At 59.0% G+C, this 23944-nt stretch overlaps 1 protein-coding gene across 4 annotated transcripts in view; it reads right to left on the bottom strand.

Moving 5' to 3' along the window:
• Sh3bp4 (SH3 domain binding protein 4) overlaps nucleotides 1-23944 on the bottom strand; it is a 70134-nt gene that overhangs the window by 23691 nt on the left and 22499 nt on the right. The window contains exon 1 of one of the 4 annotated variants that reach the window (XM_047546542.1): nucleotides 23354-23484. The exons of the other annotated variants lie outside the window; for them this stretch is intronic. The gene's annotated coding sequence lies outside the window, so the exon portion shown is untranslated. Of the gene's footprint in view, nucleotides 1-23353; nucleotides 23485-23944 lie in introns of those variants that run through there. 4 annotated transcript variants of the gene reach the window in all.

The following is a 23944-nucleotide window of genomic DNA, read 5'->3' as shown; positions in this document are numbered from 1 at the left end:
TCGCTGTGCTGCCCAAAGGACACCAAGGTCGCCCAAGGACGCACTTCTCGGAACTCGCCCCCTGGGGCGGTGGGCCGGCCACTAACTTCCTGCCGTCCACTGCCCCTGTCCACTGCTGCCGCGTCCCCTGCTCTGTTGTTGTAGACTTCCTCTCCTCACGGCCACAACCCCCACGCGCCGCCCACACTCCCGCCTGCTCACCTGACAAAGTCCCGACTAGGCGGACGTCGATCGCCCACACGACACCAGGCTCGCTCAACGCAACGCTGCCCTTCACAGCTATGCGTTTCCCTTTACTCAAAAACAGGTCTGTGTGCTGACATGAGCGTGCAAAGAGTTTATTTTGTTTTCAGTCTGAACTTCATGAACTTGATAAGCGAACAGCTGGGCAACTTCTCCTGCCTGATCACACAGACTAACACGCGGTCGCCTGCGTGACGGTGGTGCGGGCCGATGAGGGCCTTTGCGGGGCTGCCCCGTGTCTCTGCCTGCCAACAGCACCGTCCACTCTTGCTAGGTCACGATGGTCACCCAATGTGGAAGAACTATTTGCAGGGGCCATTCTCCTTCAAAGTCCTGTCAGTTGTTTTTGCCGAATTTTTTCTTCCCAAGGAACTTTAGGATAATGTCATTAAATGTTTTCCCACCATTTAAAGTAAACCTACTGGAATTATCTTTTGAGGGGAGGGGGGGATTCCACTGGTAAGAACTCTAACATCTTCATGCTATTTCGTCTTTTCTTCAAGAAATATGGTGGTCTCCATTTTAACAACCTCCACAGCAAAGACTCAGTTCTGCTGTTGCGGTCCAACAAGAACAAGAGGCAAATGTCTGTAACCATGTTTCAATAAAACTTTATTTATAAACTTAAGTGGTGGGCCACAGACTACCCCTCCCTGATGTCAAGGCTAAGAGCTTGTGTGATGTGTGTGGTTTTTATGGACTTAGAGCGTGGCACCCACCAGCAGCCTCCAGCTCCTGGCTGGGAGGCTTAGGGCAAAAATAACAGACAACATCTCCAGAGCATGTAAACTAGATTCGGGTTTTGATGTAGTTGCCACAGGGTGCCAGCGCTTTTCCGTATTCTTAGGGGATCACTGCTGCAAAAAGAAGTCACTGACTTCTCTATCTGGCATTTTAAATGCAGCAACTACGATCCTGCCCTGAGGAAACCCCGAGGAGCCTCAGCACCCTCGAGGACGACCTCTGCCCTCCCTGCACGGCCACCCCGCACTGTCTCTGGCCGGCTCCACCTTCCTGCTCGCGGCCACAGATCGCACCTTCGGTCTCCTTCCCATATTCTGGTCAATTATCAATTTAAAATATCACATAATCTTTCCAACTAGAAAATTTAACTTCCTGTTCTTTTAAAATTTCCATTCTTTAACAGAATAAGTCTCGAGCTCTAGCAGCGCCTGGGAACTCTGGACTGCAGTTCCCTCACATGGAAAACGAGGGGCCAGCAACACGACCCCCGAGAAGCTCGGGGACAGAGCTTCTGGTTTGAGAGGGAAGCACACCAGAGACACAGCGGGGACAGTGGGTCCATCCTTCTGCCAGACACCGCCACACACACAGGGGAGTTCTCCAGACTGCTCCCTGTCCCTGCCCCAAGTTCACCGGCTGGGTCAGCCTGGCCTCATCTTTACCTGCTCCCACCAGGCACCACGGCAGCCTCCCACCTGTCTCCTGTCTACACCCCGACTCCCACACAACCAGGCCACTCTCCTCAGCACTGCACTTGGACCCCACCTGCCCCAACCCTGTCTCCCCATGGGTGCAGTTTAACTCATTTCTGCCCCAGGACCCTTGCACTGGCTGTTCCCATCGGCAGGCACGTGGCCCCAACCTCACTGCCTCAGCCCAGGAGGTCCACGTGACCACTTGTCAGTCAGGCCCCATGGCCATCTTTTGGTCTTGTCTGTTTTCTGGCTCCTCTGGAGGGTGAACTCATGAGCAAATTCTTCCTGTCCCAGCTGGATGTGACTACATACAGTGCAGCATTCCCGTCACCAAGAAACTGGGTTAAAGAAAGCAGGGGAACTGAGGGCGTGCCCCGCGCCGGGCCTGCGGCCCCTCCTCTGCCCCTTTCTCCCGGGAGCTCTTCACTGAGGGAGGCTTCAAAGCCACCATCACTCACACCCACGTCTCCTTTGCTCAAACCTTGGCCGAGATCGTGGAGGGGTGAGCAGGGACCTCCTGAATCTGACCCCGGCCAGCGGCAGCACCCACCCCAGGAGAAGCACGGGGGCCAAGGCCCTGTCCCCACTGGACCGTATCCCCACCCTGCACCTAGAAGGGCACCTTGCTCACAAAAAGCGCCATTCTTGTAGCATGAACTTGCAGACAGGGCCGGTGAGTTACCGGAAGCATCCGCCCTCATTCGGCCTCTCGCACATCCCGAGGGTCTGCTGATGATGCAAACCACCCCAGACAGCAGACCCTGCAGGCTCCGGCCTGCCCCTGCACAGGACAGGGTCTCTGTGGGTGGGTGGGTCCAACGTGCAGCGGCTTTCTGAACCCCAAGGAGCATCGCTGCTGCATTTCAGAAAGCACAAAAACCTGGCCTAACGTGGGCACCCTGGCATGGCTCCCCCTGAAACTCATGGTCTAAAGCAACCCACTGCCAACCTCTCAGGGGTGTGCTGCAGTCAGACAAGAGTCCACCTGGGGAAAGGCAGGGGAGGGGCTGACCCCAGCACCCTGGACCCGCATGGAGAAGGCAGCTGTTATCTGGCCACCCAGTTTAAGAAAGAGGTCGCACACCAACGGTCATGGTGTCCAGTGGGTGCATGGACATCATTAAGAGACCCCACGAGGATGAGAGGCCACCGAAGGCCAACAGAGGTGTTTAGGAACATGAGAGGTTGAACGATTCAGTCAAGGCACTTCAGCCAACAGGACCACAGCAGGACCGGATTTTCCTTTTGAACTACGAGGATATAAACCCCCCCCAAAAAAGGGGGTAAACGAACAGCCACGGGAGGCGAGCTCCAGGTGTCCGGTGATTCTCCTGTCACGTTGAATCCCGTGTTCCCCAGCTCTTCTGAGATCGGTGCACGTCAGTTTGGGGGGATGTCTGCCGCACCCCCAGGGCCTGGCCGCGGTGATGCTGAAGGCGGGGAGGACAGCCAGGCCCGCCCTGCTCGCATCCCCAAACCCCCCTCCCAGCACGGCAGATGCTTCACAGCAGCCGGAACCGATGCACGAGCAACCCGAAGGGAGTCCCCGGGCCTTCCAGACACAGAAGCAGAACAGGGGTGCCCACTTCCACTCCTGGGGGCGTCAGAGCTTTTGCACACCAGGGGATAAAATGCCATCGGGACAGCCCAGGGCTGTGCCTGACCACCAGGATCGATCTTGCGAGCCGGTCAGCAGAGCCTCGCTTTCTGCTCCTCCACTGTCGTGTGTCAGAAGGGCAGCTGGGGAGAGGACGGGCTTCTGCCTCCAGCCTCCCGGGTCAACACTGCTGGGTTTTGGACCTCAGGTCTCGCGGCTGGGAGGCAGCGGAGCCCTGCTGGTCGAGCTGCCCGGTCTGCGGGGCCACCGCAAGCTGCATGGGGTTTGGTCAGCTGGGGGTGGCACATCTGACGGGGTGCTGGCCGGCCACACGGCAGTCACCCTGGTCTGTGTCAGTGCACTCTGTGGGCTCCCATCACCCCAGGACCCTCTCAGCTCTCACCACCAAGGACCAAGGTGAGACTGGGAACTGGCAGCCGGGAGGCCAGCTCACCCTGCCAAATGCTGGGTTTGGACACAGCCCCGCTCCTGGCTGGGTGGCCCTGCTCCCAGCATGCACCTCCCTGTCCCTCCTTGTCACATCTAATAGGACTGAGACTCTAAGAAGTGCACAAAGTGAGACTCTAAACCCGAGCAGACTTGGCCCTGCCCCACACTTTCTGAACACTCTCCTCAGACCCGAAGCCGCCGGCCTTGGCCTAGTCCTGCTCACCACGCATTCCTGACCGGTGAGTCCACTGCCAGGCAACTGGTGATTACTCCTTGGGATGCAGAGCGTGAGTTAAAAACGCTTGCTAAGCCACCTCGAGAGCCACGCTAAGCCATCTCTTCAAGGTAGCCCATAACTGGGGTCTCCAAGACCCCTGCACCCAGGGCTCACTCACACCATCTGAAACCCACAGGACGGGCGAGGAACAAGACCAGGCGGCAGAGCCCCCTTAGGCACCCTGGGCACAGAGAGGAAGCTGTTCTTCCAGCACCCTGCCAGAAAACCAAGGTTGTGCCGGTGGGCTGGCCAGCCCACAGCAGCATATGCACCAACCGAGACCATAACTGGCAGTACCAACGAACATGCACGCCCAGTCCCTGCACCATACCCAACACAGACCCACGAGGGGAGGCGCAGGGGCCGGGGGCGAATCCTGCACACGGGGAGAAAGCACGAGGCTGGCGGGGCGGGAGACCCCATCCATGGCGCCGCGGCCAGACGCGCCCTGCCAGGGTCTTACCCCATCTTCGGGAACAAACGGAATCTCATCTTTACTGGATCATCAAGAGACAGCAATTCTGGAAAAAGACAAGGGGAAAGCTGTCTGGAAACGTCTGTCCTAAGCAGACGCACGCTGTCTTTCCCGCGGGCTGACGCCCCGCAGCCTGGGCTAAGCCAGAGGAAGGCGCTGGGCTACCCGGGCTCCTGCCTCCGGCCCCACAGCCCAGCACCAAGGCCCAGCTGCCCGAGTCCTGTGTGGCCTCCTGGCGTGGGCCCTGGCTCTCGTCTGACCCTCGGTGAGATTCAAAGGCCCTCAGGGTCCTTCTGGTTCTCAGACTGTAGTGGGGACTGGCTGGGCAGATGGCAAGGCACACAGGAGTCAGGGGGACTAAGAGGTGCCCAGGGAAGTGGCAGGGGTGGGAGGTCAGGGTGGGTCACGCGGCCAGCAGGGATCCGCGAGGGTGGATGAGCTGGGGCCCGGGGGTTCCCTGGTCACAGGCAGTCAAAGGAAGAGCCTCCCCACAATGCAGCTGGCTAGCGAGGTCCCTGCTCAGCCCTGTGTTCTCCAGGAGAAGGGCGAAGGGCGTGGGAACAGAACAGGGAGGGAGAGCACCGTGGCCCAGGGGCTCCCCAGCCCCCCTGAAGAATCTCAGGGAACAAGCTCCTGGCCGTCCCTGCTGTCACTGTCTACACAGAGCCTAGGCAGCAAGCTCCTGCTGTCTGGTGAGGACTCTGGGTCCCTCTCCGTGGCTGTCAATCACAGACTTGTGCTGAACGCAGGAGGGACCCCAGGACCTGTCCACGCAGGGCCCTTCCTATCTCCACACAGTCAGCTGTCCACAAGGCGCTCTGAGCAGCGGCCAGTGCCCTGAGACACGCGTGCTGCAGAAGGGATGTTGCCAGGTTCCCAGGTTCCTCTGTGCTGAGGCAACACCAACCAGGTCTGTGGTCACAGCTTGGATGTCCCGGGCTCCCCTTGTAACAGGTCTAATCACTTCAGTGTAACTGCTGATTTACTGGTTGTCTCTCTGGCCACTCACAAGCTCTGGGTCTGCAGGGATTGAGTTGGCCCTCCTGTTCCCTGGCCCCGCCTCCAGGCCTACGACACGGTGACCAGTGCTCCCTGCACAGGGGCTGGTGTGCAAAGGGCTACAGGCTGCTGGGAACACAGGCTACCGGGAAGGGGGGGGGGGGTCCCTGAGTTTCAGGACATGGGTACCCAGCACGCACCAGAACAGAGGTCAGACAGACCACGGCTGCTCTGAGCAGCTCCCAGACACACTGAAGGCACAGGCCTGAGCTGAGAGGAACCGAAACACAGGTGACAAGCCACCATGGCCGCTCCGTGGGCAGGACTGTGCTCCCCAAAGCTACCTCCACGTCCTCACTGAGGTGAACATGGCAGTGTCTGGAAACGGTCTGCAGCTGTGGTCATGTTAGGATGAATGATGGATTAGGGCAGACCCTAAATCCAATCGCTGGTGTCCCTTTAGGAGGAAAATTTAGATACAGAGACAAGATGGCCATTGACCGTGGAGACAAAAACTGGTGCAACTGCTGTGACGTAGCTGCAAGTCCAGGAAGTCCAGGGCCACCCACCCCACCTCAGCAGGGAGGAAGGGTGAGAAGCACCCTCTGCCGGAGGCCTTAGAGGGAGCAGGGCCCTACAGACATCCCCATTTCAGTCCTGGAGTCTCCGGACTAAGAAGACCGGCTGCTGCCTGGAATCACCCATTCTGTGGCCCAGTGGTCCCTGGATAGGGGTTCCAGGGGTCCCGGGTGTCCTCCGGTACATCACCTTGCGTACATACAAAGGGTGGAACCTGCATGCGACCTATGCACACCTTCCCTGCACCTCGACCCACTCCATGTGACTCACAATGTAAATGCTGCACATGGTCACACTGTACCGTTCAGGGTATGGCCAAGAAAAAGGGTCTGCAGAATTCAGTGCACACAGGTGTTTTTAATACTGTCTGTGGCTGAATGAATCCCGAGGTTGTCAGCCTGACAGTCAACTCTGGTAAGCAATCCTAGGAAACTGTTTTAGGCACTGGGTGTGGTCGGGAGTTGACTCACTTCAAACATCGCAGCTCCCCTCTGGAGACTGTGACCTCCACTCTACAGTGTCTTCTCTGAGGTGTGGCGAAGCCAGCCACTTGTCCATGGGCTTGCAGCCACAGTGTGGCAGGACCAGGCTGCTCCAGGCCTGCTGTCTGGACCTTAGACTGCACGCCCACATCTCACCTACCCGAGAGGCCCTGAGAGCGGGTTACGAAGGTACCTGTGCTGGGTGGGAGGAGGCTGGTAGCTGGAGGCTTAGGGACACCCTCAGGCAGTGGGCTCTGACTATCCAGCAGGGGTGGGGTGCTTGTGGGGGCTGGATGTCCTCTGCAGGACCTCTGGGACCAGGCACCCCCACAGGGCCCAGGAGGTGGCTACATTTTACAAACCCCACCCGAGGCGCGAAGACGAGTTCTCAGGTACAGAGAAGCCTCGTGCAAATCCCTCCAACCTACCGCCTGGGCAGGGTCTGTGGGGTCCGGTGCTGTGCAGATGCAGGGGTGAACAGGACAGCCAGGCCCGACTCTTCACCTCAGAGTCAAGCATCACCACAAACCCCAGGAGGCTCACCGGTCTTTCAGCGGGGCCTCTGTGACACGTCTGTGCAGCAGAGACAGAAGGCAACCTGGCTGGGTTTCCCCAGGAGAAGGGCTTGGGACCTGTGCGTGGGCACCCCATGCCGGTTTTCCTCACAGTTCCTACAGGAGGGGAGGCGCCCTGTGCCACGGGAGCCAGAGGGCACAGCCAGCCGGGGCAGTCTGGAGGAGCCCGTGGTCTCCAACTCGGAGCACCTAGGGACCATGATTCCATGCAGCAGGGTCCTGGTGGGCACAGGCTCCAGCTCGACCTCCTCTTGGTTCACACCACACTCTGGCCTCCTCTTCCTGGAATCTTCTCTCCGGCCTCCGGCAGAGTCCAGTGCTTAAAGCCGACACCCCCGCAGCAGCAGGGGGCCGGGCCAGCTGGGTGGGAGCCGCCTTCCTTCCAGGGTGTAAACGCCTGCTGCGGCCGGCGGCTGTCCTCCCTCCCACCTGCCCTGGAACAGTGCCCAGCTCAGGACTCGCTGAGGCTGGAGAGGAGGGCCAGAGAGCGCCCCACCCAAGGGTGCTGTCCTGGGTGAGCCTCCGGGTCAGAGCCTCCTGCTCATGCAGGTGTCCTCTCCCCTTTCTCTGCAGCTGGCTTTGAGGGTGCCATCTCGCAGGTGTGTCCCCAGCACCCGGGCGTGTCCTCCCCACCTTCCCTGGAAGCTCCTCTCTTCTGCCTGCTGGGTGTGTGCACAGGCCTGGCACCCACCTGTGCCTGCCTGTCCCCTCCCAGGACATTCTCCTTGAGGCCCGAGGCCCGGTCACACCACCCCAGAATGGCTGCCCACAGCCAGCAGCCCTCTGAGACTTTCTGGCCACAGCCATCCCCCAGCAAAGGAAAGCGACAAGCTGCTGGGGACAGGGCTCCCCTCTCCACTTCTGTCCCTCTCTGCCTGGCACCACGGACAGGAGGCTGGCGGCCAGCACAGGCGCTGTGTGCTCAGTGGCTCCACTCTCGGGTGTCCCCACGTCCTGACCCGCCCAGCTCCAGGGCCAGGACAGATGGCTGCGGCCCGGGATTAGTGGTGGAGCCGAGGGCAGAGCAACAGCTGCAGGGCACAAGCCTGTCCTGGCCCTCCCAGGGTCTAAGCCGCCACCAAGACGCCTTCACGCCAGGACGGACAGTGACAGGACAGTGGGATTCCAACCGCGGGAGCCCAACAGCAGTCCGTGCCTGGCGTCAGGGGCTGGCGCCGGCTGCCCTTTGATAGCCGATCCTCGGCAAAGCAGCCCGCTGTGCCCCTCCCGCCTTACAGCTCTCTGTAAGGAGTGCGCCCGCCTCGAGCCCCACCAGAAAGGCACACAGCACTGAGGCAGGGGGCTCCCGACACCAGGCACTCGCATCAGGCCAGCCAGCTCTCGAATGCAGGTTCCTGGGCTCACTGTGGATGCTCAATGTCACTCAGTGTCCCAGAGGGAAAGGGAGAACTTACAAGGGTGTCGGGTAGGTACAGGACACCCTGGAGAAGTGATAGCAGGGGAGAGGGGGAGTGCTCGGGGTCACAAGGCCCGCTCTGAAGTACACCGCTTTCCAGATCGGCCGTCCTCCCTGCACATACGTCACGCATTAGCCTCAGACGTTCCTGACGGGCACGTTCCCAAGGTAGCATGTCGCTGCCTGTCCCAGCCTCAGTGGCACTGTGCCTCTTGGCCACATCGATGCTGCTGCTTTAGTCTGCTTCTGCGGTGCCGGGGGTGGAACAGGCCGCGCACATGCTGAGCACCTGAACAACCACCTATGGACAGAAAGAACCCTGTGCAGTGAGGAGTAGCCACCGCCGGACTGGAGCCAAACTTCACGTCACCACCAGGAAGCCGTCACGGGTCAGAGGTGCTGACGGAGTCTCAGAGCTGGGGGCCCTCGGGCACCAGCATCCCAGGTAGGGGCAGATGCCCGGCCTTCGTGGGCCTGTCAGGACTTCCACCAGCTCAAGTCACTCACCAGGCTGGGGTGCCTAAACCACAGAGACACCTAGGTGCAGACAGGCGGCACCTGCAGCTGGCAGCTTGTCACTGTCACTGCATTAGCGCCACGGGGGTCCTCGTGAACCCACTGTGGAGGCTCCAGTCCAGAGACGTGTTTGTCAGGTAGGAGCTCAGGGACACCAAGATGGGGACAGCAGGGTACAGGAGAAATGCCACTGGAGGACAAGACAGGCAGAGGAGTCATCACAGCCCCGATGACAGCCCCGATGACGTCAAGTCCCGTTACCATGACAACCGCCACTGAGGACTCTGCCCATGACAACCCTTCCACAGGTTCTGCACTCTAAAATGAGCCAGGGAGAGAACCAGACAGCGTGCTAATCAGGTGTCCCAAGGAAACCACCGGAGTAAACGGGTAAGGTCTTCAATCCGGTCTGTCTGGGAAATAGGCCGGCTCTGGGCTCGGCGACACTGATTTCCAGACGTCAGGGCCCTGAGCCTGTCTCTCGCTTGGCCCATTCCGCTCTACCTTATGGAGTGCTACCTTTGCATCCCCCTTCAACACACTGTTACTTCTGCTCAGCTGTTTGTTTGGGGCACCAAGGACCTGGACCCCAAGTGGATACCCCAAAAATAACATTTCTCATTCCCATTTTACAGATGAGCAAACGAAGGCAAAGCAGAACTCAGTCTGTCACCAAGATTTGAACCCAGACCCACCTAGCTTAGCCCAGAGTCCAGGCTTCACCCCCAAGAACAGCACAGGGGAAGAGGAGAGAAGTCTCCAAAGAAAGGGTTCTTTTGCTCAGCAAGGACAAGTACAGTCCACCCTGCTGATGACCCTTTCTGCTCCCATGCTGCCCACTCCATCTGCCCACCAAAGATGCTGTTCAGTTAATAAACGGGTCCCTGGCCTCCAATGCCCAGGTGTGTAAGTCCACCCGGGATCTGGTATTTGAGGGCCAGAGCTCAGCGAGAGGGCAGTTCCCCCAGCTGGGCTGGACCTAGCAGCTGGGGTGTCCTTGACCAACTTCAGGGGAAAACCTGAAGGCAGGGCAAACCCACCGCACAAGGAAATGGCCCTTTAGCAGGGAGACTAAGCCCACTCGGTATGAAGCCCATTTGTGTGAGGTGTCTAAGATTTGTGCAGAAACTCGGCACCCCAAGCTGCTACGCAAACTATTTTATAGCACCCTGCATGCAGACGCCTACCGCAAATATCTATGCCCCGCTCAAGTTACAGTAAGTCTCTTGAAACCAAGAGATCAAAGCCAGCTGGGAATCTGCAGTTGAGCATTCCTGTGGGAGGCTCCTGCAGGCCCTCCCTGGATTCTGTACTATCAGGCTACTCCTTCCTCTGCTGGAACCTTCCCTGGCCTTCCATCATCTGAGACCATCGGTAGCCTGGGGACTTGGATGCTGAAATCAGATGACTCCAACTGGGCCATTCCCCCCCAGCATGCCACCCTCGATTGTGCAGCTTCTCCGAGGCACACTTCATCTCTAAAACAAGGCCTTTAATGAATACTGAGCTCCACCCACCTGTCCTTGAGAAGATCTAGTCAGATAATCCAGGAGAGTTTTGCAAACTGCTAATCACATGTGAATTAAAATTAAAATGCGCATGCAGAAGAGTTCTTCAAACACTCTACAGTACCAGGCTCTCTCAAGCTTCAACTTCACCAGATCTGGCAACGGTCCCCAAACCACATCATGTAAAGCCCACCCTTCCTTTGGGAGTTGGTACATAATTCCTCCTCAAATCCGCATCAGCACCTGAGCACCCAGAGGCCTAAACAACTCAGAGGACACCCCTCTCCAGCCACCTGTCCACTGACCACCTTATAGTAACCTGGACCTGCCCTGATTTCTATTAAGCATCTGCAAAGCCCCTTCAACTTCCAGGTGTTGTTCAGAGTAAGCCCAAGTCCAACGCCACAGGTAATTTTCCTAAGCCAGTTCTCCATTCTCTAAGCACGCAAACACTACCCGGAGGTAATAGAAGCCAGAGCAATGGAATCACACAGGAGAGTGGGACTCTCGTCTGGGCCCTGGGGCCCCTCCCGGGCACTGCAGCCAGGGGAGTCAGCGTACCTCCTGGAGACCTCCCCAGTTTATCTTATCTCCAAGTTGGATGGGCTTGTCTTGGGCCCTCTTCCAAGGCAACGGCTACGAACTTGGAGGGCCCAAATCCTGGAAGGATCTGACAGAGGCTCTGGCCAGCTGTGTAGAAAATGTAGCACCCATAAAAGTTGATGTGTAACTTCAGGGGCTTCACGGACCCTCAGGAAGGACTGTGCTGCAGGTCAAGAGCCCAGGATACCCACACCTGTTCTGTGGCTTATAAAAACGATGTTCAACGACCAAAGCCTGGTCCAGGGTTCAGTGGGGCTCCATCAAGACCCTTGGTCAACCTGGAGCCTCTGCTGGTGCTTTTTATATTTCACTGGCAGCTGGAGCAGAAAGAGGCTCACACAGAAGGGAGTAGTGTGTCACAGGACCCGGGGCCAAAACCAGGTGACCCCTACCCACAAGTAGTCAGGTGGCAGGGCATAAACCCAAGTGCAAGAACCAGACTACCCCGTGCTGGGTGGCAGCAGCAAGTGACTGGCTCAGGGGCAGTGCTGAGAAGGCACAGTGAGACCTCAGTGAGCCACTGGCCTTGTGTCTTGGCTTTTCCTCTGCCCAACGCAGAGCTTGCCTGGTGGCCTCTGGAGTCCTTTCTGGCACACCAAATGTGGGGCTCCAGAACTTGCCTCTACCCTGGGGGCATGAGCTCTGCAGTCAGGTGCCCTGTCCCAGGGCCTCAGACAAAACCATCCCGACATGACCCCACGATCCTGCTTTGCTCGCTCCTGCTAACCAGAGGAGCCCCAAGGTACAGACTCTGGCCAATGAACCATGTTCATCTCTCTTCTGACCCTGGTGACAGTCGGGAACAGAAAGGCAGCGGCCTGGGAAAGCACAGATCAAGGGACGAGGGCCAGGACCACCCATGCCCTCAGCCCATGGGCACCATGCTCACAGGGAAGGCATGCCACAGCTGCTTGGGGAGCTCAGTAAACTACGAGGCCCAGAGAGGATAAAAAACTTGCTCTAGGAGATGCGGAGGGAGGGGCAAGCTGAAGGACAGCAGGGAACAGGGAAAGAGGACAGGAAGCTCACACACAAGCACAGGTGAGGACAGACACATGCCACCTTCTTGATCCCCTGGGGGCACCAAAGGGGCACCTGACTCAGATACACCTCTCCAGGTCTACCCTGATCTGGAGGTCATTGCCGGCCGGTCCCTAACCTGTGTGTACAACAGGTGCCGCACACAGGTAGACCAACCCAGCTCCTCGGGAGAACTAGAAACTTCACAGCAGCCCCCGGGCAAGCCCTGCAAAGGCCTGTGCTTCAGTGGCTGGCGGCCATCCCGTATGCACAGGCGAGGGAACAGGAAGCTCCTGTAGGGCAGTTTCGTCTCTCCAACTCTGGTTCCCAGGACCTGCCATGCTTGGGCCCTGAATCTTTCCAGTAAGTGCCCCGCCCCCTCTTCTCAAGCAAGTTCGAGCTCATTATTTGATACCCTTTCCGTATCTGAGAACGTTCAGAGACACCAGTTCCATGCTTACAGACAGGGAAACCAAGGTCCAAGGAAACCGACTGACGCAAAAGGCGACTGTGGCCAAAATGGTAAGTTCTCTCCACTGATACTTTTCTGATCCAAGAATACCGCCATACCCATGGGTTCAACCACCTCAACTCAAAAATATTCTGAAAAAACCTGCCCTGTCCAGTTCATGTGTGGGCCTTTTCCCGGTCATTATTCCCTAAAGAATTCAGAGTGATGACCGTTCACATAGCATGGATATTGTACCAGGTCTTGCAGGCAACACAGACAGGACCTGAAGTGCGGAGTCCGGGCTCCAACCACCACGCGCCCATGAGCTCTTCTGAAAAGGCGGTCAGCTCAGCCCACCCTAGCAATGCACCAGCAAAGCGGGAAGACTCTGGGCCACAGGGAAGAGGAAGCTTCTGGATTAGGCAGGAGAGGTCTTGGAGGGCCAGGCAGCTACGGCAAGACAGCCCAAGGCTCTCGAAATAAGCAAGAGGGGCTCCTTCTTCCACTCACTTTTATCCCCAAAGCCTCAAACACGTCGAGCGCGTGTCTGTCCTCACCCGTGCCCCTCGGAGGGCAAGAAGGCGGCTGGCAACAGCACTGAAGTGCAAACTCTGAAGAACAGAGGCCAGTTTTTGTCCAATACGTGGCGGGCTCAGGCCTCCGTCCCTCTGCCGGCGGCCCGCTGATCTCACGCCCGCAGCTACCGCCTTCACTCCTGAGCCAGGGTGGAGTCCACTGCCATCTCGGTGCAGAGGTCTTGAAAGGAGCCGAGCACCACCTCAGGCTCCGCCACTGCCGCTGCACGCCCTGCTCTGGGTCATCTGCTGGTAACCAGCAGGGCAGGCCTGATCAGAGGAGCCCATGCAGCATCCACAGGCACAGAACGGACACCTGCAGGTCACCTGCCAGAGACAGTCCAGGAGGCCGGGGTAGCACCTGACAGCCAGGAGTGACCTGCAGATCTTAGTGCCTAGGGCTTGACCCAAGTCAAAGTTCAAGGGTAAACCAAACAGTGGCTGCCCGGGGATGGACGGGGGTGACAGGAGTGTTCTTACAGGGTGACGAAGGGTTCTGACACTCCAGCGGGAGGCACAGGACTGGAGACCTTGACGTACGACCGATCTGCACCCTCTACAGTTAAGTGGATGATATGAACGCAGCTCAACACCAATAAACAAGCTCTAGAAAAGTGTGGAGACCCCCACTGAAGACTGGCCCCTAATCCAGAACACGTGGTCACCTTTCCAGCACTGTGGCAAAATACCCAAGACCATCAATTAATAAGGAAAAGGTTTATTTCGGCTTCCCGTCTCAGGCTTCGGTTTGCTGGCTCTGTTGCTCTGGACCCGTAGCAGTACAGCAGGTCACGGCAGGAGACAGTGCGGGGCTGGGGTCCCTGTACTGATTCCAGGGCATGCCTCCAGGGACCTAATCACCTCCCACTAACTAGGCCCCCCACCTCAACAGCACCAGGGCCGGGGACCAAGCCTTCAGCACTGGGGCCCGCAGGGGACATTCAAGATCCAAACTATCATGCAGACTATGAATTTGTCAGTGATGCTCCACAAGGTCTAGGCAGGAGGTGTCTGGCCGGGGAAAACAGATGAGCCCAGCTGCCATGGGCTCCTTTAAAAAGACCACCCACCTCACTTCTTAATGGTACATTTGACTTTCAAATAAATCTACCATTCCATTAAAAACAAAAACAACAAATACTTGACCTGCTTTCTCTCACATCTGTGTGGTCCATGTCTGTGGCTATTTTCACTGGCTGGCATGGGAGTCTGGGGTACAGAGTAGCTCGTGTGCCCTCCCGGGCACCAGTTAAGGGGGCACACAGGGTGCTTGGGGGCAACTTGGTGGGCCGCAGGCGCCAGGAGGTACTGGAGGCTCCTGTCTCTAACATGGGTGGGGCATGCAGGGTGGTCCAGGCCTGAGCAGTGGGCGGTCACTGAAGCTGCTGGGGGCCGGAGCTTGTCCCCAGGTTATCGGGGAGGTCAGTCTTCCAGAGCCTCAGCTTCCCGCCTGCTGCCCCTGCCCAGTGGCTGGTCCCCTGCTGGCTGTGCCCTCACTGCCTCAGGGACAGAGCTGCCAGGCAGCACTCCATCTCTCAGAGGCAGCACCTCAGCAGCAACATCCAGGTGTCCTAGGACCTAGGTGGGCACAGCAGGATCAGTACCAGGTGAAGCGCCAGGACCCTCACTCAGGGAGAATGCACAACCACAGCCAGGCGCTGCAGAAGCAGGCCCAGAGCAGACCTGGGGAACTGCCAACGGTGACCTCGAGGCAAACCAGGGCGTGAGTGCGAATTAGTACCAACCAGACACTGGATTTTTGCTGGGGTGGTACAAAAACAGGCCCAAGTGTCACAGCAGTGGACGGTCTTTAAGACCCTGTGAATACCCGCACCCACCTCCTGGACTTCTCTCAGGCCACCTTTGGTCCACCCGCTGTCCTCGGGCCAGCAAAGGCAAGCCTCCCAGGAAGCCCCCTGCCCAGGACAGAGCTGTGGGCACCGCCCTGGCTCACTTTCAAGGTGGCAAAACTCTGGCCCTTCCTCCAGTCTCCTCCTCCCAGACACCATGCTGGCAGAACGCCAGAGAAAGCAAACCGCACCAATGCCACCCAGGGAATGCTGGAGCCAGAGAGGGGCCTCCCTCCGCCAGCCGCTCCTGCACCGCGCGGGGCGGGCCCGCTGGGCCAAGCTGCGCCCCATGCCCAGTGCAGAGGTGAGGCACGCAGGGGCTGATGGGGGGGTCGCTGCATGGCCCACTGCGCTCTCCAGAGAGAGGCCGGCTCAGCACCCACTGGAGAGACCCCGCTCTCCAGCCAGTAATGCCAGGCCAGAGGAATGCTGGGAACAAGGGTTCTCCCTGGAGGCTTCCCACGACCCAAACAGCCCCGCCTGCAGGGCAAAGCCTGTGGCCTGCCTCAGAGCCCTGAATCCCTCAGCTCCCCGCTAAAGCCTGCATGGAACCCGTGGACACCCCAACATCCTTCCACACCTGTGAACAAGTGGACGCTGAGCACGTGACATAGAAGATGGGGAGAGAAGCTGGAAACTTCCACCCAGGCTCCCTCGGTTTAACAGTACGCCCGGGATTCAAAGGGAAACCCGAAACAATTCGCCTAGCTGTCCACTTGATTTGGAAGGACTTTTAAGTCCAAAGTGCCCAAAAAGGAAGCTGGCAGTCCACCTGTCGCTTCTCAACTCCCCTGGCCCTCAGCCTCAGTGTCCACATGGTGCGTCCAGTGGAGGCCAACCTCCCCCACCTGGTGAGCGGCCTCCCTGTTACTCCCGTCACCAGGACAACCCTGCCGAGGGATTCCTGGGGGCACAGCGCTCCTGCTGCCAGATCAGGAGAACACAGGAGAATGGCCTGTGGTGAACAGCCCCCGTGACCCAGCTCCTCCTCCTCCACACCAGCGCTGCTCCCTCCTAACAGGTCCTGCCACGAGTTTCAAGGACAAATGCTCTCCCGAAGCACCCCACTTGGGACGGGGACAGCGAGAGTGACCTTGTCACCGTGGGCACACGGAGTTCGCTCATCACTGGGTGCCACCATTCGGGAAACACTCAACCTCTTACATTAGGAGAATAATGACCCCTTTGTGCAAACACAGAGGACAGTCAACCTGGGCCCTGTCCCTTGGCTGCAGGGAGACGACAAGCTGCAGGTCTGGTTTCTCGGCAGCAGGAGAGCAGGAATTCACGGACGGCAAACAGAAACAAAGGGCCATTCTGGGAACGCACAGGTGCCAGCGTCCATGCCGCCACATGGAAGACAGCTGACCTTTCCATGCTGGGGACATTGCGGGCTGCCAAGGATGTGGGAAGAGAGCCGTGAGGGGGGTGCCTCAGGCGGCTGCGGAAGGCAGGTACGTCAACGGAAGCTTCTGGAAGAACTTCTCCCTCTGGCAGCCGCTCCACACACATGGGGCCTGTCTCCCCACAGGTCTGCATACCTTGGGCACGAAAGATATAGCCAGGGAGCAGGCCAGACACCGGCTCACCTGGGCACATCGGCATAATCCACCCCACAGGGGGACGGTGGCTTTGATGGCAGAGGAAGAGGTCTGGAAGGGAGCCACTGTGGACGGTGGCTGCAAACTCAGAAGGCCAAGTTCAGAAGCCATTCAGAGGTGAGGGGAAGGACAGGTAGGCCTGTGATGTGGTGCCCAGACGCCCTCTTGGGCCCGGCTCCTGGAGTGTAGCCGGCAGCGGGACCTTGGCCGCCAGCCTCCTGGGACTGCCTCGCTGGAAGGAGCCACAACCAAGGTCACAGAGGCTCCATCTCAGTTACCTTGCATCCAGTGACCAAGGCAGTGGCCACAAGGCCTGCCCCACTCCATGCCCTGCTCAGGAGAGTCCCAGGGGTCACCCACGCCAGAGTTGCTATGGGTCGCCTTGCTGTGGGACCCTCATTAAGACCACAGCACCATGGTGCCTGCTCCCTTGGCCCCCACGGCTGCCCCCGAGGACTTTCAGCCCCCACCCAGGGAGCGTGGGCTTGGGCACTGCTTCCTCTGCCTACTTTCCCCCACACTGTCTCGCTGACCTCCTGGCACCTGCCCACTGACAACCTCCGCAGCTGGGTTTGCAGATGAAGCTGCAGCGCAGCTCACGGGACCGGGCAGGTGGAGCCAGACCTGCAGAGCCCACACCAGCCAGAGCACACGTGACCCCCAACGGCAAGGCACAGGGGGGTTGAAGGGGACCACCATGAGCCACCCAGAGCCACCTGCACTCAGGCCCACTTTCCAGAAGGGAGTAACAGAGGCTCTGGGCTTTTAGAGGAAGCTGGGACCTCACTGCTGGGAAAGAGAGGGAAGGTTTCATTCCGGACATGGCCCACGACTGCTGCGCATTGAAGAGCATCGCAGCCCGGGGGGAGGCAGGGTCCCTCCCCCTGGGGGACCCAGGCAGCTTCTTAGTTTTAGGACACGGTCCCTCTTTAGAACTTAACTGATGTACCTCCCACGGGAAAATGAATTCTGGGTGTGCACAGGTGTGGAAGGAGCAGAGGGAGCGCCCATCAGGACACAGAAAGTCCACTAGGGACATATATCTAGATGACGACGGCCTTCCTGACGCACAGCACCGTATGGACTCACAAGGCACGGGAGATCACACTCAGGCTGACGGACACCCCAGGAGGCCAAGCGTGACACACATCCCCAGCACGACGGAGGCTTCCACCTAAAGGAAGGCTGGGCAAGCAGGAGGCTGCGCCACAGACGGCAGGTGCCATCCACCCAGCAGGCGGGCAGAGAGCTTCGTGCACTTAGGGAAAGAAGAAGGAAATACCGCAGCAGGCCGAGGAGCGAAAATATCCACAGCCTAGGGGTGCTTCTGTCTGCCTCCCCCCAAAAAACCCAACCAGACCAGCACACCTAAGGACCTGGGGCCCCTCCTTTCCTGACACCCAGCCCCTTGGACCTAGGTCCACTTGGACGAGGTGCCACACCAGGACTCTTCATCTGCCTGCACCCACCAGTCTGCAGGTCCTTCATGAGGGACACAGGAAGCAAGCATATGGGTCCTACCTGAACCAACTGGGCCAACAAGGACATCAGAGACAGCATGTCCATGAACAGGAGTGGACCTCTGAGGGAATATGTGCTCCCACAGGGATGAGTATCACCCATGACAGGGACCTCAAGAAATCACCAGCTGGGGCTGGAACCAGCCTCCCTCCTCCACGCAGGGCGGCTCCCAGACAAGCCCACGGGGGTCACTGGCAGGTGCCTGGAGCTCCCCGAGACCCATGTCCTTCAAATGAAGGCCCTGGCTGTCCCAGGCTGTGCACGCCAGGTCCACGCCTGGAGCCTGTCCCTGCAGGAGACCACCACGTCTTAGTTTATGAGACCCCCCCCAACTCTCCATTATGCAGGGCAAGAAGCCAGGAGTCACGGGGGCGGATGAGTCTGGAGGTCCCCAGCAAAACAACCTCTGCACGGCCGGCCTCTGCAGGGTCCCTGCATCTGTGCTGGGCTCACCCACCCATTCCCAGTTGCCGTCTGAGGTGCAAAATAACGGTTGGCTGGACAGCCCACTGCCACCCAGCATCGGCTCCAACGAGGCACCAGGCTGCTCTGTGCAGAGGGAAGCCGCTCGCCTCCACGGCCGGGCTCACACACCCTCTGCACTGCTGCTTCACGCTCCGATCGCACTGCACGCTCAGATGGGGCTGGCCAGCTCCCTGGCTTTCCAGGGGTCCACGCTGCAGGTCTGAGCGCTCTCTAGGCAGCAGCCTTTACTCAAGGGCCTGAACTCCTGAAGTGAGCTGTGTGTCCTCCCGTGGGGCCAGGGCATCCCTGCTGGGCTCAGCAAGCACAGGGGCAGCTTGGTGCTGGGAGGGAGAAGGGGGGCTGCTGGCTGTGGAGGTCCCGCTGGGCCGGCTGGGTTGACTGGACTGGCTTCCCCTGCCCACCCCTCGCCCACTCCTGCTCCACCTGAAGCAGAAGCACAAGGTCTCTGGACAAGGGCTGCCCGTCCCTTGAGCGCAGCCGAGGAGCCACCACACAACCGGCTCCTAAGTCCTTGTGGCCTCAAAGGTCAGAAGACCACAGGATGTAACGTGGGTGGATGGAGCCGGCATCGAGCCTGGCGCACGAGAGCTCTGCTGACTTGTTCTTCCCAGAAGCGCCAGTGTCGCCGCTAGCTAGAACCTGGGGAATCTCTACACACTGGCCTGCCTCGAGGGCAGACTGGTGGCATCTCAGGAGTCTGAAGGTGCCAGTGTCTTCCCCGGCAGCTCAGTGAGATGGCCTTGCATCACCCCGTCAATCTCCTCCGCGTGGCCCACACGGCTACGGCCTTGGAGACACAAACTGCAGCTCCTCCTCCTCCGCCGGCTGGAAGTCAGGAGGGACGACCACAGCAGGCTCCTGGTCCTCATTCTATCTGACTTGGATGAGGCTACACATGGGGAGGTGGCAACTGTCCTGAATCCTGGGTCCAGGACAGTCAGTAAGGCCTGGACAGTCCCCCTGCTTCGCATGAATGTGACCATATTCATGGACAGAATCTTTAAGGGGTATGAAGCTAAGAGCAGATCAGGACCCAACGTGACTAAGTGACTTGATAAAAAAAGGAAATTTGGAGACAGGCGTCCACGCGAGCCCAGGCCTTGCGAACATTCAGAGGGAGGGTGGTGAGGCTTCCACAAGCCGGGGAACACCAGCGATCACCAGGCGCTGGGAGGCCTGGGGCAGATTCCCCACGCAGCTCAGGAGCCAGCCCTCAACACGCCTTGGCTGCGGACCTGCAGACCGCAGAGCCAGGAGGCAGGACAGTCTGCCACTCAAGCCCAGCAGTTGTGGTTCTTTGTGACGATCTCGCTAGGGTATCACACTCATGTTCTCTGTCTTCAAAATGGGAGAGGAACTCTAAAGGCCCTGCCCACCCTCTGGGTTCCATGCCCAGCACAGCAAAGCAAGAGGCAGGCAAACAGGAGCCCAGTGGCATGGCTGGTAAACTTCCTCACGCAGAGCACAGCGCTTGGCCTTCCCTGCCACACGCGATTTCAAATCCTACCGAGAGTGTGATGAGAACAGATCCACCTTTCTCTGCCCTGCATTGCACTGACATGAGTATTCGGCACAAAGCGGGGACCGGAAAGGAGAAACGGCCACCAAGCAGCCACCGAGTCATCAGGGTCGACTCATTCGCCTGCAGGAAGTCCCACCTGGAGCCTGGCAGGGTCACCTGGGTGGCATGGCTGATCTTCACAGCCTCCTTCTCTTTGTGAGACCCTTCTCTGCGGACAGTTGGCTGTGGGTCTGCGCCCCAGTCCTGCCCTCCTAGAGCAGGATGGGCCTGCCCTTCCCTAGCCGGAAGGCCTCTCCTCCTTCCTTTCGGGCGTCTGTTCCCAATGGCTGGGACTGGTGGACCGTAGTTATGGAAGTATATACGAATTTAATTACTTCATGCATTAATGGTTATGAGAGGAGTAACCTGCATGACAATTCAGGAGGAAAGTTCTAGAAAGGCTGGATAAAGGCTGGGTAATCACTAGCAGCAGCATGCTCACAGCTCCCCCGGAAGGGCCGAGGGGTCTGTACCATGGCCACCTGACAGCCAGAGGCCAGGTGCCTCCAGGAGAGAAGAGGCCAGCGCTCTGGCGCTGCCCAGGACCTTCTCCCACCAGGCCTCCGCACACGGGCTGCGCACCTGCCGGGCGCAGTGGCTAGCGGAGGACTCCCGAGTGCCAAGAGCCAGAAGTGCCCCCTGACTAGTGACCTCCGCGCAAGGACCCGACGTCCCTGCCCTCGGCTTCCTACTGTCAAGAAGCTCTCTGCGTCACGAGAACGCGCGCCTGACGTGGGTTTTCTTCCTTTCCCTTGGCTACTAGCCCAGGGGCCATGAGGGAGGGCACTTGGCCCTTTCCTTGTAGGAACCACAAAACAGCACTGAGTGCAAGAAAACACAGTGAAACAGGCTGAGGGCTCGGCCTCCTCCGTCTGGCGAAGGCAGGGGCTGTCACAGGAGCACGTGTCAAACCGCCTGCACACTCGGCCCCAGAACACACTTTTCTTAGACCTCCCGGGTGACGCTTGGAACCCATGTGCTGCAGGGACGACCCTCTTGGCCAGTGTGCTTCTCCACTTGGCTACTCTTCTCAACAAGCCTGTGAGGCAGGAGACACGGTGTCCCCAGGCTTACCTCGCAGATGAGGGACCAACTTCAGCACGGGCTTCAGGGACGTACCTGACCTGAAGTGCTGCCAGGCCAGCACTGTGCCCTCGGCAGACAGCAGGCTGCAGCGATGGCTGTGCACGTGCTCGAGGACCCAACGCCAGGCTGGGTTTCAGCAACTCCTTCCTGTCCCCCTTCCGACAGACCCCGGAGCACCCCAGTGGAGAAGCTGCAGGAGGCTCAACTAAACAGACGAAGGGAGCGTCACCAAGGCCTGATGGCTGTCTGCTCTGACAGATGCTGAGGAGGCTGGCAGTGTTCAGACAGCCTGCTGAGGACTCCGGCTGTCAGAGTGTGGCTCCAATCCTGGCTCTGCCACTGGACGCTGTGCCCACAGCTGGTCCTTCCCGCCTCCCCCGAGGTGGTGGGATGGGCCTAGATGCACCTCTGTGCGCCCACACAGGGGTCCGCGAACCCAGTGTTCATGAGGGCTGGTGCCTTTCTTCCAGAGCCCCGCCCAGCCAACTCCTTCCCGGGAGCAGCAGAGTGGCCTTGCTGTTGGCCGCCCCTCCCTGGGGGCAGGGGAAGCCCGTCCAGCAGAGGAGGGTGGGACTGCCCTACAAGGAGCACTTATGTCTGCAATTCATTCCTGGATGACAGATCACACTCCACCTGCTTCAGACAGCGGGTCACACCCTCGAGGCAGATGTGGAAAGGAGTCAGGAAGGGAGTCTCTGGAGAGAGCACCCACTGAAGCCCAGACCCTGGAGGAAGTCATAAGACCACAATGCACTTTAAAATGTCCCCCAAACGGCTCCCCAGTGCCTGAGTCCTGCTGGGATGACCATGGTGTTATCCAGAAAAGCAGGGCAGTCCCTGTCTCAGGAAATACCTTACTTTAAAACAACACATGTTTAAAAACCACAAAATTTTTTAAAAGTATGTTTTAAAAATGCAAATTTGAAAAGAGTCAATCGAATGTCCACTCTGTTGGACGTGGTGCATCCCAGGAGGAGAGTGTCAACTCGGTGACATGGGGCTTGGTGACGCCCACCCCCTCCAGGCAGGCCAGAGGGCACGGAGCACTTCCTTTGGCCACCCACCCCCTGGTTGAGTCACGTGGAATGAGCTTGGAGCAGCACCTGGGCAGCACACGTGGCCCAGGCAGTGACCCAGCACAGCAGGAGGGCAGCTCTGTCCACTGCCCCTCACCCCAGCAGAGCTCAGGAACCCTCCACCCTGGGTTGTCCCAGGCTATTCACTTTGGCCACCCACCCCCTGGTTGAGTCACGTGGAATGAGCTTGGAGCAGCACCTGGGCAGCACACATGGCCCAGGCAGTGACCCAGCACAGCAGGAGGGCAGCTCTGTCCACTGCCCCTCACCCAGCAGAGCTCAGGAACCCTCCACCCTGGGTTGTCCCAGGCTATTCACTCTGACCTCTGCCCCAAGAGGTTGCAAGTCAGACATGAATGAACACCAGCTCTGCCCTCCCAGCAGCGCCCAGTACGTGAGGGCCAAGAACATTCACCCATCGCTGGGCCACCTCACCGTCCTCGCCGCGTCCCCACCTCCACTCAGGGAGGTCTGAAATGCCAGCATGCTGCAGGCCAGGAGCTGGAAGTCACAGAAGGACACAATGGAGGACAGAAGCTGCGGAGACAGAGGGCGGCTCCTCCGAGGAGCAAAGCTTCTGGTCATGCACAAGGCCCCAGCCTGGACGTGAACGCCCGCGAGAACGGAGGATGCAGCACAGGGTCAGGGACCCTGCGCTCCCCGCCCTCCCCTCGCTTTCTCAACAGCGCCACCACTCTGACGCCCCGTGGCCACGAAGGCAGAGCCCTGCGGCGGTCAGAGGCCGCCAAAACACTTGCCCTTCTTCAAACCTGCAGGGGACTGTCACCAAGGAGACTTGTGGAAGGCCACCCATGACGGAGGGGCCCTGTGGAGACAATCTCCAAACCTCAGACAGGTGCAGCCCGCTGCCCGGCTGACCTCCCATTCTCTAGAGGGACAGTCTGAGGCGCCGTCTCTGGTTCCACATGGTGCAGCCCCTGGTGGCCGACCACCCCCGACACTCACCCTTCACAGCGGCTCCTCTTTCCAGCCCCCTCGGTACCCACTCCTGCGGAGTGGAATCAGTTTCCCAAACACTCGCATCCAAGTCCTCATTGCAGGCTGTTTTGGGGTCACAAATCAGAGCAGATGACAAACGCGGGGCTGGCACTGGAGCATGGGTTTCGGGCCAAGCCTGAAGCACACAACTGAGCGACAGAAATGGGCACTCACTCCTGCTCGGTGCTGGCCAAAGCCAGTGGGCTACTCCTATTGTTAGAAAGTCCCGATTTGGAAAGCCAAGCAAATATTAGGTTCTATTAATAGATACGTTTATCTCAGCTAAATCTGGGGGAAAGCAAAGGGTATTTATGCCCCAGGGGCCATGTCAGCATCATAGCTCTATGAACCACCGCAGCTCCTTCCAGGCTGAGGCCCGGCAGAGGTCACGCCCACAGGCTCCAGGGAGGGGGGCACCGCGGCAGCCACGTGGCAGGGGGAAGCCCCCGGGAACGAGCGCCAGCTGCTTCATGCCCCACCCTGCAGACCCCCGGGACCCCAGTCCATTACTTCCCCTACCTGCTGAGACATCACCACAAACTGGGGCTTAGAATTCAG

The sequence above is a fragment of the Sciurus carolinensis genome, chromosome 3, assembly GCF_902686445.1.
Source record: "Sciurus carolinensis chromosome 3, mSciCar1.2, whole genome shotgun sequence".
In the NCBI taxonomy this organism is placed as follows: domain Eukaryota; kingdom Metazoa; phylum Chordata; class Mammalia; order Rodentia; family Sciuridae; genus Sciurus; species Sciurus carolinensis.
Note: the sequence above shows the minus strand (reverse complement) of the source record. Positions and strands in the feature narration are given on the sequence as shown.